Raw genomic sequence first — 19,373 nt, forward strand, 5'->3', positions numbered from 1 at the left:
CACCAGTATGCCACCAGTACGCCACCTGTACGCCACCAGTATGCCACCAGTACGCCACCAGTACGCCAGCAGAATACCACCAGTACGCCACCAGCACGCCACCAGTATGCCACCAGCACGCCACCAGTACGCCACCTGTACGCCACCAGTATGCCACCAGCATGCCACCAGTACGCCACCAGTACGCCACCAGTATGCCACCAGTATGCCACCCACACAGTACGCCACCAGTACGCCACCAGTATGCCACCAGTAATCCACCAATATGCCACCAGCATGCCACCAGTATGCTACCAGTGTTCTACCAGTACGCCACCAATATGCCACAAGTATGCCACCAGCACGCCACCTGTACGCCACCAGTATGCCACAAGTATGCCACCTCTACGCCACCAGTATGCCACCAGCACGCTACCAGTATGCCACCAGCACGCCACCAGTATGCCACCAGTACGCCACCTGTACGCCACCAGTATGCCATCAGTACGCCACCAGTACGCCAGCAGAATACCACCAGTACGCCACCAGCACGCCACCAGTATGCCACCAGCACGCCACCAGTACGCCACCTGTACGCCACCAGTATGCCACCAGCATGCCACCAGTACGCCACCAGTACGCCACCAGTATGCCACCCACACAGTACGCCACCAGTACGCCACCAGTATGCCACCAGTAATCCACCAATATGCCACCAGCATGCCACCAGTATGCTACCAGTACGCCACCAGTATGCTACCAGTATGCTACCAGTACGCCACCAGTACGCCACCAGCATGCCACCAATATGCTACCAGTATGCTACCAGGACGCCACCAGTACGCCACCAGCATGCCACCAGTATGCTACCAGTATGCTACCAGTACGCCACCAGTAAGCCACCAGTATGCCACCCACACAGCACGCCACCAGTACGCCACCAGTATGCCAGCAGTATGCTACCAGTACGCCACCAGTATGCTACCAGTATGCTACCAGTACGCCACCAGCATGCCAATAGTATGCCACCAGTATGCTAGCAGTACGCCACCAGTATGCTACCAGTATGCTACCAGTACGCCACCAGTATGCCACCAGCACGCCACCAGTATGCCACCAGTATGCCACCCACACAGCACGCCACCAGTATGCTACCAGTATGCTACCAGTACGCCACCAGTATGCTACCAGTATGCCCCCAGTACGCCAACAGTATGCCACCAGCATGCCACCAGCATGCCACCAGTATGCCACGAATATGCCACCAATATGCCACCAGCATGCCACCAGTATGCCACTAATGTGCCACCAGCATGCCACCAGTATGCTAGCAGTATGCCACCAGCATGCCACCAGTATGCCACCCACACAGTACGCCACCAGTACGCCACAAGTATGCCACCAGTAATCCACCAATATGCCACCAGTATGCCACCCACACAGCACGCCACCAGTACGCCACCAGTATGCCACCAGTATGCCACCAGTATGCCACCAATATGCCACCAGTTTGCCACCAACATGCCACCAGTATGCCACCAGTATGCCACCAGTACGTCACCAGCACGCTACCAGTACGCCACCAGTATGCCACCAGTATGCCACCAGTATACTACCAGTACGCCACCAGTATGCCACCAGTATGCTACCAGTACGCCACCAGTATGCTACCAGTACGCTACCAGTACGCCACCAGTATGCCACCAATATGCCACCAGTATACCTCCAGTATGCCAATAGTATGCAACCAGTATGCTACCAGTCTTCTACCAGTACGCCACCAATATGCCACAAGTCTGCCACCAGTATGCCACCAGCATGCCACCAGTATGCCACCAGTACACCACCAGTATGCCACCAGTATGCCACCAGCATGCCACCAGTATGCCACCAGTATGCCACCAGTACGCTACCAGTACGCCACCAGTATGCCACCAATATGCCACCAGTATACCTCCAGTATGCCACCAGTATACAACCAGTATGCTACCAGTATTACACCAGTACGCCACCAATATGCCACCAGCACGCCACCTGTACGCCACCAGTATGCCACCAGTATGACACCAGTACACTACCAGTATGCCACCAGTATGCCACCAGCATGCCACCAGTATGCCACCAGCATGCCACCAGTATGCCACCAGTACACCACCAGTATGCCACCAATATACCACCAGTATACCACCAGTATGCCACCAGTATACAACCAGTATGCTACCAGTATTCTACCAGTACGCCACCAATATGCCACAAGTATGCCACCAGCAATCCACCTGTACGTCACCAGTATGCCACAAGTATGCCACCTCTACGCCACCAGTATGCCACCAGCACGCTACCAGTATGCCACCAGCACGCCACCAGTATGCCACCAGTACGCCACCTGTACGCCACCAGTATGCCACCAGTACGCCACCAATACGCCAGCAGAATACCACCAGTACGCCACCAGCACGCCACCAGTATGCCACCAGCACGCCACCAGTACGCCACCTGTACGCCACCAGTATGCCACCAGCATGCCACCAGTACGCCACCAGTACGCCACCAGTATGCCACCAGTATGCCACCCACACAGTACGCCACCAGTACGCCACCAGTATGCCACCAGTAATCCACCAATATGCCACCAGCATGCCACCAGTATGCTACCAGTATTCTACCAGTACGCCACCAATATGCCACAAGTATGCCACCAGCACGCCACCTGTACGCCACCAGTATGCCACAAGTATGCCACAAGTATGCCACCTCTACGCCACCAGTATGCCACCAGCACGCTACCAGTATGCCACCAGCACGCCACCAGTATGCCACCAGTACGCCACCTGTACGCCACCAGTATGCCACCAGTACGCCACCAGTACGCCAGCAGAATACCACCAGTACGCCACCAGCACGCCACCAGTATGCCACCAGCACGCCACCAGTACGCCACCTGTACGCCACCAGTATGCCACCAGTATGCCACCCACACAGTACGCCACCAGTACGCCACCAGTATGCCACCAGTAATCCACCAATATGCCACCAGCATGCCACCAGTATGCCACCAGTATGCTACCAGTATGCCACCAGCATGCCACCAGTATGCCACCCACACAGTACGCCACCAGTACGCCACAAGTATGCCACCAGTAATCCACCAATATGCCACCAGTATGCCACCCACACAGCACGCCACCAGTACGCCACCAGTATGCCACCAGTATGCCACCAGTATGCCACCAATATGCCACCAGTATGCCACCAGTATGCCACCAATATGCCACCAGTTTGCCACCAACATGCCACCAGTATGCCACCAGTATAACACCAGTATGCCACCAGTACGTCACCAGTACGCTACCAGTACGCCACCAGTATGCCACCAGTATGCCACCAGTATACTACCAGTACGCCACCAGTATGCCACCAGTATGCTACCAGTACGCCACCAGTATGCTACCAGTACGCTACCAGTACGCCACCAGTATGCCACCAATATGCCACCAGTATACCTCCAGTATGCCACCAGTATACAACCAGTATGCTACCAGTATTCTACCAGTACGCCACCAATATGCCACAAGTCTGCCACCAGTATGCCACCAGGGGGCCACCAGTATGCCACCAGTACACCACCAGTATGCCACCAATATACCACCAGTATACCACCAGTATGCCACCAGAATACAACCAGTATGCTACCAGTATTCTACCAGTACGCCACCAATATGCCACAAGTCTGCCACCAGTATGCCACCAGTATACCACCAATATGCCACCAGTATACCACAAATATGCTACCAGTATGCCACCAGCATGCCACCAGTATGCCACCAGTATGCCACCAGCATGCCACCAGTATGCCACCAGTATGCCACCAGTATGCCAACAGTATGCAACCAATATGCCACCAGTATGCCACCATTATGCCACCAGTATGCGACCAATATGCCACCAGTACGCCACCAGTATGCCACCAATATGCCACCAGCATGCCACAAGTATGCCACCAGCATGCCACAAGTATGCCACCAGTATGCCACCAGTATGCCACCAATATGCCACCAGTTTGCCACCAATATGCCACCAGTATGCCACCAATATGCCACCAGTATGCCACCACTATGCCACCAGTACACCACCTGTACGCCACCAGTATGCTACCAGTATGCTACCAGTACGCCACCAGTACGCCACCTGCATGCCACCAGTACGCCACCAGTACGCCACCAGTATATTACCAGTATGCTACCAGTACGCCACCAGTATGCCACCAGTATACTACCAGTACGCCACCAGTATGCCACCAGCATGCCACCAGTATGCCACCAATATGCCACCAGTATGCCACCAGTATGTAACCAGTATGCCACCAGTATGCCACCAGTATGCCACCAATATGTAACCAGTATTCCACCAGTATGTAACCAGTATGCCACCAGTACGCCACCTGTACGCCACTTGTACGCCAGCAGCATGCCACCAGTACGCCACCAGCACGCCACCAGTATGCCACCAGCACGCCACCAGTACGCCACCTGTACGCCACCAGTATGCCACCAGCATGCCACCAGTACGCCACCAGTACGCCACCAGTATGCCACCAGTATGCCACCCACACAGTACGCCACCAGGACGCCACCAGTATGCCACTAGTATGCCACAAGTATGCCACCAGTAATCCACCAATATGCCACCAGTATACCACCCACACAGCACGCCACCAGTACGCCACCAGTATGCCACCAGTATGCCACCAGTATGCCACCAATATGCCACCAGTATGCCACCAGTATGCCACCAATATGCCACCAGTTTGCCACCAACATGCCACCAGTATGCCACCAGTAATCCACCAATATGCCACCAGCATGCCACCAGTATGCTACCAGTATTCTACCAGTACGCCACCAATATGCCACAAGTATGCCACCAGCACGCCACCTGTACGCCACCAGTATGCCACAAGTATGCCACCTCTACGCCACCAGTATGCCACCAGCACGCTACCAGTATGCCACCAGCACGCCACCAGTATGCCACCAGTACGCCACCTGTACGCCACCAGTATGCCACCAGTACGCCACCAGTACGCCAGCAGAATACCACCAGTACGCCACCAGCACGCCACCAGTATGCCACCAGCACGCCACCAGTACGCCACCTGTACGCCACCAGTATGCCACCAGCATGCCACCAGTACGCCACCAGTACGCCACCAGTATGCCACCCACACAGTACGCCACCAGTACGCCACCAGTATGCCACCAGTAATCCACCAATATGCCACCAGCATGCCACCAGTATGCCACCAGTATGCTACCAGTATGCCACCAGTATGCTACCAGTATGCTACCAGTACGCCACCAGTACGCCACCAGCATGCCACCAGTATGCTACCAGTATGCTACCAGTACGCCACCAGTATGCCACCCACACAGCACGCCACCAGTACGCCACCAGTATAACACCAGTACGCCACCAGTAAGCCACCAGTATGCCACCCACACAGCACGCCACCAGTACGCCACCAGTATGCCAGCAGTATGCTACCAGTACGCCACCAGTATGCTACCAGTATGCTACCAGTACGCCACCAGCATGCCACCAGTATGCCACCAGTATGCTACCAGTACGCCACCAGTATGCTACCAGTATGCTACCAGTACGCCACCAGTATGCCACCAGCACGCCACCAGTATGCCACCAGTATGCCACCCACACAGCACGCCACCAGTATGCTACCAGTATGCTACCAGTACGCCACCAGTATTCTACCAGTATGCCCCCAGTACGCCAACAGTATGCCACCAGCATGCCACCAGTATGCCACGAATATGCCACCAATATGCCACCAGCATGCCACCAGTATGCCACTAATGTGCCACCAGCATGCCACCAGTATGCTACCAGTATGCCACCAGCATGCCACCAGTATGCCACCCACACAGTACGCCACCAGTACGCCACAAGTATGCCACCAGTAATCCACCAATATGCCACCAGTATGCCACCCACACAGCACGCCACCAGTACGCCACCAGTATGCCACCAGTATGCCACCAATATGCCACCAGTATGCCACCAGTATGCCACCAATATGCCACCAGTTTGCCACCAACATGCCACCAGTATGCCACCAGTATAACACCAGTATGCCACCAGTACGTCACCAGTACGCTACCAGTACGCCACCAGTATGCCACCAGTATGCCACCAGTATACTACCAGTACGCCACCAGTATGCCACCAGTATGCTACCAGTACGCCACCAGTATGCTACCAGTACGCTACCAGTACGCCACCAGTATGCCACCAATATGCCACCAGTATACCTCCAGTATGCCACCAGTATACAACCAGTATGCTACCAGTATTCTACCAGTACGCCACCAATATGCCACAAGTCTGCCACCAGTATGCCACCAGCATGCCACCAGTATGCCACCAGTACACCACCAGTATGCCACCAATATACCACCAGTATACCACCAGTATGCCACCAGAATACAACCAGTATGCTACCAGTATTCTACCAGTACGCCACCAATATGCCACAAGTCTGCCACCAGTATGCCACCAGTATACCACCAATATGCCACCAGTATACCACAAATATGCTACCAGTATGCCACCAGCATGCCACCAGTATGCCACCAGTATGCCACCAGCATGCCACCAGTATGCCACCAGTATGCCACCAGTATGCCAACAGTATGCAACCAATATGCCACCAGTATGCCACCATTATGCCACCAGTATGCGACCAATATGCCACCAGTACGCCACCAGTATGCCACCAATATGCCACCAGCATGCCACAAGTATGCCACCAGCATGCCACAAGTATGCCACCAGTATGCCACCAGTATGCCACCAATATGCCACCAGTATGCCACCAATATGCCACCAGTATGCCACCACTATGCCACCAGTACACCACCTGTACGCCACCAGTATGCTACCAGTATGCTACCAGTACGCCACCAGTACGCCACCTGCATGCCACCAGTACGCCACCAGTACGCCACCAGTATATTACCAGTATGCTACCAGTACGCCACCAGTATGCCACCAGTATACTACCAGTACGCCACCAGTATGCCACCAGCATGCCACCAGTATGCCACCAATATGCCACCAGTATGCCACCAGTATGTAACCAGTATGCCACCAGTATGCCACCAGTATGCCACCAATATGTAACCAGTATTCCACCAGTATGTAACCAGTATGCCACCAGTACGCCACCAGCACGCCACCAGTATGCCACCAGCACGCCACCAGTACGCCACCTGTACGCCACCAGTATGCCACCAGTATGCCACCCACACAGTACGCCACCAGTACGCCACCAGTATGCCACCAGTAATCCACCAATATGCCACCAGCATGCCACCAGTATGCCACCAGTATGCTACCAGTATGCCACCAGCATGCCACCAGTATGCCACCCACACAGTACGCCACCAGTACGCCACAAGTATGCCACCAGTAATCCACCAATATGCCACCAGTATGCCACCCACACAGCACGCCACCAGTACGCCACCAGTATGCCACCAGTATGCCACCAGTATGCCACCAATATGCCACCAGTATGCCACCAGTATGCCACCAATATGCCACCAGTTTGCCACCAACATGCCACCAGTATGCCACCAGTATAACACCAGTATGCCACCAGTACGTCACCAGTACGCTACCAGTACGCCACCAGTATGCCACCAGTATGCCACCAGTATACTACCAGTACGCCACCAGTATGCCACCAGTATGCTACCAGTACGCCACCAGTATGCTACCAGTACGCTACCAGTACGCCACCAGTATGCCACCAATATGCCACCAGTATACCTCCAGTATGCCACCAGTATACAACCAGTATGCTACCAGTATTCTACCAGTACGCCACCAATATGCCACAAGTCTGCCACCAGTATGCCACCAGCATGCCACCAGTATGCCACCAGTACACCACCAGTATGCCACCAATATACCACCAGTATACCACCAGTATGCCACCAGAATACAACCAGTATGCTACCAGTATTCTACCAGTACGCCACCAATATGCCACAAGTCTGCCACCAGTATGCCACCAGTATACCACCAATATGCCACCAGTATACCACAAATATGCTACCAGTATGCCACCAGCATGCCACCAGTATGCCACCAGTATGCCACCAGCATGCCACCAGTATGCCACCAGTATGCCACCAGTATGCCACCAGTATGCCAACAGTATGCAACCAATATGCCACCAGTATGCCACCATTATGCCACCAGTATGCGACCAATATGCCACCAGTACGCCACCAGTATGCCACCAATATGCCACCAGCATGCCACAAGTATGCCACCAGCATGCCACAAGTATGCCACCAGTATGCCACCAGTATGCCACCAATATGCCACCAGTTTGCCACCAATATGCCACCAGTATGCCACCAATATGCCACCAGTATGCCACCACTATGCCACCAGTACACCACCTGTACGCCACCAGTATGCTACCAGTATGCTACCAGTACGCCACCAGTACGCCACCTGCATGCCACCAGTACGCCACCAGTACGCCACCAGTATATTACCAGTATGCTACCAGTACGCCACCAGTATGCCACCAGTATACTACCAGTACGCCACCAGTATGCCACCAGCATGCCACCAGTATGCCACCAATATGCCACCAGTATGCCACCAGTATGTAACCAGTATGCCACCAGTATGCCACCAGTATGCCACCAATATGTAACCAGTATTCCACCAGTATGTAACCAGTATGCCACCAGTACGCCACCTGTACGCCACTTGTACGCCAGCAGCATGCCACCAGTACGCCACCAGCACGCCACCAGTATGCCACCAGCACGCCACCAGTACGCCACCTGTACGCCACCAGTATGCCACCAGCATGCCACCAGTACGCCACCAGTACGCCACCAGTATGCCACCAGTATGCCACCCACACAGTACGCCACCAGGACGCCACCAGTATGCCACTAGTATGCCACAAGTATGCCACCAGTAATCCACCAATATGCCACCAGTATACCACCCACACAGCACGCCACCAGTACGCCACCAGTATGCCACCAGTATGCCACCAGTATGCCACCAATATGCCACCAGTATGCCACCAGTATGCCACCAATATGCCACCAGTTTGCCACCAACATGCCACCAGTATGCCACCAGTAATCCACCAATATGCCACCAGCATGCCACCAGTATGCTACCAGTATTCTACCAGTACGCCACCAATATGCCACAAGTATGCCACCAGCACGCCACCTGTACGCCACCAGTATGCCACAAGTATGCCACCTCTACGCCACCAGTATGCCACCAGCACGCTACCAGTATGCCACCAGCACGCCACCAGTATGCCACCAGTACGCCACCTGTACGCCACCAGTATGCCACCAGTACGCCACCAGTACGCCAGCAGAATACCACCAGTACGCCACCAGCACGCCACCAGTATGCCACCAGCACGCCACCAGTACGCCACCTGTACGCCACCAGTATGCCACCAGCATGCCACCAGTACGCCACCAGTACGCCACCAGTATGCCACCCACACAGTACGCCACCAGTACGCCACCAGTATGCCACCAGTAATCCACCAATATGCCACCAGCATGCCACCAGTATGCCACCAGTATGCTACCAGTATGCCACCAGTATGCTACCAGTATGCTACCAGTACGCCACCAGTACGCCACCAGCATGCCACCAGTATGCTACCAGTATGCTACCAGTACGCCACCAGTATGCCACCCACACAGCACGCCACCAGTACGCCACCAGTATAACACCAGTACGCCACCAGTAAGCCACCAGTATGCCACCCACACAGCACGCCACCAGTACGCCACCAGTATGCCAGCAGTATGCTACCAGTACGCCACCAGTATGCTACCAGTATGCTACCAGTACGCCACCAGCATGCCACCAGTATGCCACCAGTATGCTACCAGTACGCCACCAGTATGCTACCAGTATGCTACCAGTACGCCACCAGTATGCCACCAGCACGCCACCAGTATGCCACCAGTATGCCACCCACACAGCACGCCACCAGTATGCTACCAGTATGCTACCAGTACGCCACCAGTATTCTACCAGTATGCCCCCAGTACGCCAACAGTATGCCACCAGCATACCACCAGTATGCCACGAATATGCCACCAATATGCCACCAGCATGCCACCAGTATGCCACTAATGTGCCACCAGCATGCCACCAGTATGCTACCAGTATGCCACCAGCATGCCACCAGTATGCCACCCACACAGTACGCCACCAGTACGCCACAAGTATGCCACCAGTAATCCACCAATATGCCACCAGTATGCCACCCACACAGCACGCCACCAGTACGCCACCAGTATGCCACCAGTATGCCACCAGTATGCCACCAATATGCCACCAGTATGCCACCAGTATGCCACCAATATGCCACCAGTTTGCCACCAACATGCCACCAGTATGCCACCAGTATAACACCAGTATGCCACCAGTACGTCACCAGTACGCTACCAGTACGCCACCAGTATGCCACCAGTATGCCACCAGTATACTACCAGTACGCCACCAGTATGCCACCAGTATGCTACCAGTACGCCACCAGTATGCTACCAGTACGCTACCAGTACGCCACCAGTATGCCACCAATATGCCACCAGTATACCTCCAGTATGCCACCAGTATACAACCAGTATGCTACCAGTATTCTACCAGTACGCCACCAATATGCCACAAGTCTGCCACCAGTATGCCACCAGCATGCCACCAGTATGCCACCAGTACACCACCAGTATGCCACCAATATACCACCAGTATACCACCAGTATGCCACCAGAATACAACCAGTATGCTACCAGTATTCTACCAGTACGCCACCAATATGCCACAAGTCTGCCACCAGTATGCCACCAGTATACCACCAATATGCCACCAGTATACCACAAATATGCTACCAGTATGCCACCAGCATGCCACCAGTATGCCACCAGTATGCCACCAGCATGCCACCAGTATGCCACCAGTATGCCACCAGTATGCCAACAGTATGCAACCAATATGCCACCAGTATGCCACCATTATGCCACCAGTATGCGACCAATATGCCACCAGTACGCCACCAGTATGCCACCAATATGCCACCAGCATGCCACAAGTATGCCACCAGCATGCCACAAGTATGCCACCAGTATGCCACCAGTATGCCACCAATATGCCACCAGTTTGCCACCAATATGCCACCAGTATGCCACCAATATGCCACCAGTATGCCACCACTATGCCACCAGTACACCACCTGTACGCCACCAGTATGCTACCAGTATGCTACCAGTACGCCACCAGTACGCCACCTGCATGCCACCAGTACGCCACCAGTACGCCACCAGTATATTACCAGTATGCTACCAGTACGCCACCAGTATGCCACCAGTATACTACCAGTACGCAACCAGTATGCCACCAGCATGCCACCAGTATGCCACCAATATGCCACCAGTATGCCACCAGTATGTAACCAGTATGCCACCAGTATGCCACCAGTATGCCACCAATATGTAACCAGTATTCCACCAGTATGTAACCAGTATGCCACCAGTACGCCACCTGTACGCCACTTGTACGCCAGCAGCATGCCACCAGTACGCCACCAGCACGCCACCAGTATGCCACCAGCACGCCACCAGTACGCCACCTGTACGCCACCAGTATGCCACCAGCATGCCACCAGTACGCCACCAGTACGCCACCAGTATGCCACCAGTATGCCACCCACACAGTACGCCACCAGGACGCCACCAGTATGCCACTAGTATGCCACAAGTATGCCACCAGTAATCCACCAATATGCCACCAGTATACCACCCACACAGCACGCCACCAGTACGCCACCAGTATGCCACCAGTATGCCACCAGTATGCCACCAATATGCCACCAGTATGCCACCAGTATGCCACCAATATGCCACCAGTTTGCCACCAACATGCCACCAGTATGCCACCAGTATAACACCAGTATGCCACCAGTACATCACCAGTACGCTACCAGTACGCCACCAGTATGCCACCAGTATGCCACCAGTATACTACCAGTACGCCACCAGTATGCCACCAGTATGCTACCAGTACGCCACCAGTATGCTACCAGTACGCTACCAGTACGCCACCAGTATGCCACCAATATGCCACCAGTATACCTCCAGTATGCCACCAGTATACAACCAGTATGCTACCAGTATTCTACCAGTACGCCACCAATATGCCACAAGTCTGCCACCAGTATGCCACCAGCATGCCACCAGTATGCCACCAGTACACCACCAGTATGCCACCAATATACCACCAGTATACCACCAGTATGCCACCAGAATACAACCAGTATGCTACCAGTATTCTACCAGTACGCCACCAATATGCCACCAGTATGCCACCATTATGCCACCAGTATGCGACCAATATGCCACCAGTACGCCACCAGTATGCCACCAATATGCCACCAGCATGCCACAAGTATGCCACCAGCATGCCACAAGTATGCCACCAGTATGCCACCAGTATGCCACCAATATGCCACCAGTTTGCCACCAATATGCCACCAGTATGCCACCAATATACCACCAGTATGCCACCAGAATACAACCAGTATGCTACCAGTATTCTACCAGTACGCCACCAATATGCCACAAGTCTGCCACCAGTATACCACCAATATGCCACCAGTATACCACAAATATGCTACCAGTATGCCACCAGCATGCCACCAGTATGCCACCAGTATGCCACCAGCATGCCACCAGTATGCCACCAGTATGCCACCAGTATGCCACCAGTATGCCAACAGTATGCAACCAATATGCCACCAGTATGCCACCATTATGCCACCAGTATGCGACCAATATGCCACCAGTACGCCACCAGTATGCCACCAATATGCCACCAGCATGCCACAAGTATGCCACCAGCATGCCACCAGTATGCCACCAGTTTGCCACCAATATGCCACCAGTATGCCACCAATATGCCACCAGTATGCCACCACTATGCCACCAGTACACCACCTGTACGCCACCAGTATGCTACCAGTATGCTACCAGTACGCCACCAGTACGCCACCTGCATGCCACCAGTACGCCACCAGTACGCCACCAGTATATTACCAGTATGCTACCAGTACGCCACCAGTATGCCACCAGTATACTACCAGTACGCCACCAGTATGCCACCAGCATGCCACCAGTATGCCACCAATATGCCACCAGTATGCCACCAGTATGTAACCAGTATGCCACCAGTATGCCACCAATATGTAACCAGTATTCCACCAGTATGTAACCAGTATGCCACCAGTACGCCACCTGTACGCCACTTGTACGCCAGCAGCATGCCACCAGTACGCCACCAGCACGCCACCAGTATGCCACCAGCACGCCACCAGTACGCCACCTGTACGCCACCAGTATGCCACCAGCATGCCACCAGTACGCCACCAGTACGCCACCAGTATGCCACCAGTATGCCACCCACACAGTACGCCACCAGGACGCCACCAGTATGCCACTAGTATGCCACAAGTATGCCACCAGTAATCCACCAATATGCCACCAGTATACCACCCACACAGCACGCCACCAGTACGCCACCAGTATGCCACCAGTATGCCACCAGTATGCCACCAATATGCCACCAGTATGCCACCAGTATGCCACCAATATGCCACCAGTTTGCCACCAACATGCCACCAGTATGCCACCAGTAATCCACCAATATGCAACCAGCATGCCACCAGTATGCTACCAGTATTCTACCAGTACGCCACCAATATGCCACAAGTATGCCACCAGCACGCCACCTGTACGCCACCAGTATGCCACAAGTATGCCACCTCTACGCCACCAGTATGCCACCAGCACGCTACCAGTATGCCACCAGCACGCCACCAGTATGCCACCAGTACGCCACCTGTACGCCACCAGTATGCCACCAGTACGCCACCAGTACGCCAGCAGAATACCACCAGTACGCCACCAGCACGCCACCAGTATGCCACCAGCACGCCACCAGTACGCCACCTGTACGCCACCAGTATGCCACCAGCATGCCACCAGTACGCCACCAGTACGCCACCAGTATGCCACCCACACAGTACGCCACCAGTACGCCACCAGTATGCCACCAGTAATCCACCAATATGCCACCAGCATGCCACCAGTATGCCACCAGTATGCTACCAGTATGCCACCAGTATGCTACCAGTATGCTACCAGTACGCCACCAGTACGCCACCAGCATGCCACCAGTATGCTACCAGTATGCTACCAGTACGCCACCAGTATGCCACCCACACAGCACGCCACCAGTACGCCACCAGTATAACACCAGTACGCCACCAGTAAGCCACCAGTATGCCACCCACACAGCACGCCACCAGTACGCCACCAGTATGCCAGCAGTATGCTACCAGTACGCCACCAGTATGCTACCAGTATGCTACCAGTACGCCACCAGCATGCCACCAGTATGCCACCAGTATGCTACCAGTACGCCACCAGTATGCTACCAGTATGCTACCAGTACGCCACCAGTATGCCACCAGCACGCCACCAGTATGCCACCAGTATGCCACCCACACAGCACGCCACCAGTATGCTACCAGTATGCTACCAGTACGCCACCAGTATTCTACCAGTATGCCCCCAGTACGCCAACAGTATGCCACCAGCATGCCACCAGTATGCCACGAATATGCCACCAATATGCCACCAGCATGCCACCAGTATGCCACTAATGTGCCACCAGCATGCCACCAGTATGCTACCAGTATGCCACCAGCATGCCACCAGTATGCCACCCACACAGTACGCCACCAGTACGCCACAAGTATGCCACCAGTAATCCACCAATATGCCACCAGTATGCCACCCACACAGCACGCCACCAGTACGCCACCAGTATGCCACCAGTATGCCACCAGTATGCCACCAATATGCCACCAGTATGCCACCAGTATGCCACCAATATGCCACCAGTTTGCCACCAACATGCCACCAGTATGCCACCAGTATAACACCAGTATGCCACCAGTACGTCACCAGTACGCCACCAGTATGCCACCAGTATGCCACCAGTATACTACCAGTACGCCACCAGTATGCCACCAGTATGCTACCAGTACGCCACCAGTATGCTACCAGTACGCTACCAGTACGCCACCAGTATGCCACCAATATGCCACCAGTATACCTCCAGTATGCCACCAGTATACAACCAGTATGCTACCAGTATTCTACCAGTACGCCACCAATATGCCACAAGTCTGCCACCAGTATGCCACCAGCATGCCACCAGTATGCCACCAGTACACCACCAGTATGCCACCAATATACCACCAGTATACCACCAGTATGCCACCAGAATACAACCAGTATGCTACCAGTATTCTACCAGTACGCCACCAATATGCCACAAGTCTGCCACCAGTATGCCACCAGTATACCACCAATATGCCACCAGTATACCACAAATATGCTACCAGTATGCCACCAGCATGCCACCAGTATGCCACCAGTATGCCACCAGCATGCCACCAGTATGCCACCAGTATGCCACCAGTATGCCAACAGTATGCAACCAATATGCCACCAGTATGCCACCATTATGCCACCAGTATGCGACCAATATGCCACCAGTACGCCACCAGTATGCCACCAATATGCCACCAGCATGCCACAAGTATGCCACCAGCATGCCACAAGTATGCCACCAGTATGCCACCAGTATGCCACCAATATGCCACCAGTTTGCCACCAATATGCCACCAGTATGCCACCAATATGCCACCAGTATGCCACCACTATGCCACCAGTACACCACCTGTACGCCACCAGTATGCTACCAGTATGCTACCAGTACGCCACCAGTACGCCACCTGCATGCCACCAGTACGCCACCAGTACGCCACCAGTATATTACCAGTATGCTACCAGTACGCCACCAGTATGCCACCAGTATACTACCAGTACGCCACCAGTATGCCACCAGCATGCCACCAGTATGCCACCAATATGCCACCAGTATGCCACCAGTATGTAACCAGTATGCCACCAGTATGCCACCAGTATGCCACCAATATGTAACCAGTATTCCACCAGTATGTAACCAGTATGCCACCAGTACGCCACCTGTACGCCACTTGTACGCCAGCAGCATGCCACCAGTACGCCACCAGCACGCCACCAGTATGCCACCAGCACGCCACCAGTACGCCACCTGTACGCCACCAGTATGCCACCAGCATGCCACCAGTACGCCACCAGTACGCCACCAGTATGCCACCAGTATGCCACCCACACAGTACGCCACCAGGACGCCACCAGTATGCCACTAGTATGCCACAAGTATGCCACCAGTAATCCACCAATATGCCACCAGTATACCACCCACACAGCACGCCACCAGTACGCCACCAGTATGCCACCAGTATGCCACCAGTATGCCACCAATATGCCACCAGTATGCCACCAGTATGCCACCAATATGCCACCAGTTTGCCACCAACATGCCACCAGTATGCCACCAGTATAACACCAGTATGCCACCAGTACATCACCAGTACGCTACCAGTACGCCACCAGTATGCCACCAGTATGCCACCAGTATACTACCAGTACGCCACCAGTATGCCACCAGTATGCTACCAGTACGCCACCAGTATGCTACCAGTACGCTACCAGTACGCCACCAGTATGCCACCAATATGCCACCAGTATACCTCCAGTATGCCACCAGTATACAACCAGTATGCTACCAGTATTCTACCAGTACGCCACCAATATGCCACAAGTCTGCCACCAGTATGCCACCAGCATGCCACCAGTATGCCACCAGTACACCACCAGTATGCCACCAATATACCACCAGTATACCACCAGTATGCCACCAGAATACAACCAGTATGCTACCAGTATTCTACCAGTACGCCACCAATATGCCACAAGTCTGCCACCAGTATGCCACCAGTATACCACCAATATGCCACCAGTATACCACAAATATGCTACCAGTATGCCACCAGCATGCCACCAGTATGCCACCAGTATGCCACCAGCATGCCACCAGTATGCCACCAGTATGCCACCAGTATGCCAACAGTATGCAACCAATATGCCACCAGTATGCCACCATTATGCCACCAGTATGCGACCAATATGCCACCAGTATGCCACCAGTATGCCACCAATATGCCACCAGCATGCCACAAGTATGCCACCAGCATGCCACAAGTATGCCACCAGTATGCCACCAGTATGCCACCAATATGCCACCAGTTTGCCACCAATATGCCACCAGTATGCCACCAATATGCCACCAGTATGCCACCACTATGCCACCAGTACACCACCTGTACGCCACCAGTATGCTACCAGTATGCTACCAGTACGCCACCAGTACGCCACCTGCATGCCACCAGTACGCCACCAGTACGCCACCAGTATATTACCAGTATGCTACCAGTACGCCACCAGTATGCCACCAGTATACTACCAGTACGCCACCAGTATGCCACCAGCATGCCACCAGTATGCCACCAATATGCCACCAGTTTGCCACCAATATGCCACAAGTATGCCACCCACACAGCACGCCACCAGTACGCCACCAGTATAACACCAGTACGCCACCAGCATGCCACCAGTATGCCACTAATGTGCCACCAGCATGCCACCAGTATGCTACCAGTATGCCACCAGCATGCCACCAGTATGCCACCCACACAGTACGCCACCAGTACGCCACAAGTATGCCACCAGTAATCCACCAATATGCCACCAGTATGCCACCCACACAGCACGCCACCAGTACGCCACCAGTATGCCACCAGTATGCCACCAATATGCCACCAGTATGCCACCAGTATGCCACCAATATGCCACCAGTTTGCCACCAACATGCCACCAGTATGCCACCAGTATAACACCAGTATGCCACCAGTACATCACCAGTACGCTACCAGTACGCCACCAGTATGCCACCAGTATGCCACCAGTATACTACCAGTACGCCACCAGTATGCCACCAGTATGCTACCAGTACGCCACCAGTATGCTACCAGTACGCTACCAGTACGCCACCAGTATGCCACCAATATGCCACCAGTATACCTCCAGTATGCCACCAGTATACAACCAGTATGCTACCAGTATTCTACCAGTACGCCACCAATATGCCACAAGTCTGCCACCAGTATGCCACCAGCATGCCACCAGTATGCCACCAGTACACCACCAGTATGCCACCAATATACCACCAGTATACCACCAGTATGCCACCAGAATACAACCAGTATGCTACCAGTATTCTACCAGTACGCCACCAATATGCCACAAGTCTGCCACCAGTATGCCACCAGTATACCACCAATATGCCACCAGTATACCACAAATATGCTACCAGTATGCCACCAGCATGCCACCAGTATGCCACCAGTATGCCACCAGCATGCCACCAGTATGCCACCAGTATGCCACCAGTATGCCACCAGTATGCCACCATTATGCCACCAGTATGCGACCAATATGCCACCAGTATGCCACCAGTATGCCACCAATATGCCACCAGCATGCCACCAGTATGCCACCAGTATGCCACCAGTATGCCACAAGTATGCCACCAGTATGCCACCACTATGCCACCAGTACACCACCTGTACGCCACCAGTATGCTACCAGTATGCTACCAGTACGCCACCAGTACGCCACCTGCATGCCACCAGTACGCCACCAGTACGCCACCAGTATATTACCAGTATGCTACCAGTACGCCACCAGTATGCCACCAGTATACTACCAGTACGCCACCAGTATGCCACCAGCATGCCACCAGTATGCCACCAATATGCCACCAGTATGCCACCAGTATGTAACCAGTATGCCACCAGTATGCCACCAGTATGCCACCAATATGTAACCAGTATTCCACCAGTATGTAACCAGTATGCCACCAGTACGCCACCTGTACGCCACTTGTACGCCAGCAGCATGCCACCAGTACGCCACCAGCACGCCACCAGTATGCCACCAGCACGCCACCAGTACGCCACCTGTACGCCACCAGTATGCCACCAGCATGCCACCAGTACGCCACCAGTACGCCACCAGTATGCCACCAGTATGCCACCCACACAGTACGCTACCAGCACGCCACCAGTATGCCACTAGTATGCCACCAGTAATCCACCAATATGCCACCAGTATGCCACCAGTATGCCACCAGTATACCACCAATATGCCACCAGTATACCACAAATATGCTACCAGTATGCCACCAGCATGCCACCAGTATGCCACCAGTATGCCACCAGCATGCCACCAGTA

The 19,373-nt window shown here is 54.1% G+C and overlaps 1 protein-coding gene across 1 annotated transcript in view; it reads right to left on the reverse strand.

Annotated features, from left to right (window-relative positions):
* Positions 1-19,373, reverse strand: part of LOC306773887 (kalirin-like) — a gene marked incomplete at both ends in the record, with an annotated part of 149,347 nt that overhangs the window by 22,750 nt on the left and 107,224 nt on the right. The gene's annotated exons all lie outside the window — the stretch shown is intronic.

Source organism: Telmatherina bonti, assembly GCF_933228915.1.
Source record: "Telmatherina bonti genome assembly, chromosome: 24".
NCBI lineage: Eukaryota > Metazoa > Chordata > Actinopteri > Atheriniformes > Telmatherinidae > Telmatherina > Telmatherina bonti.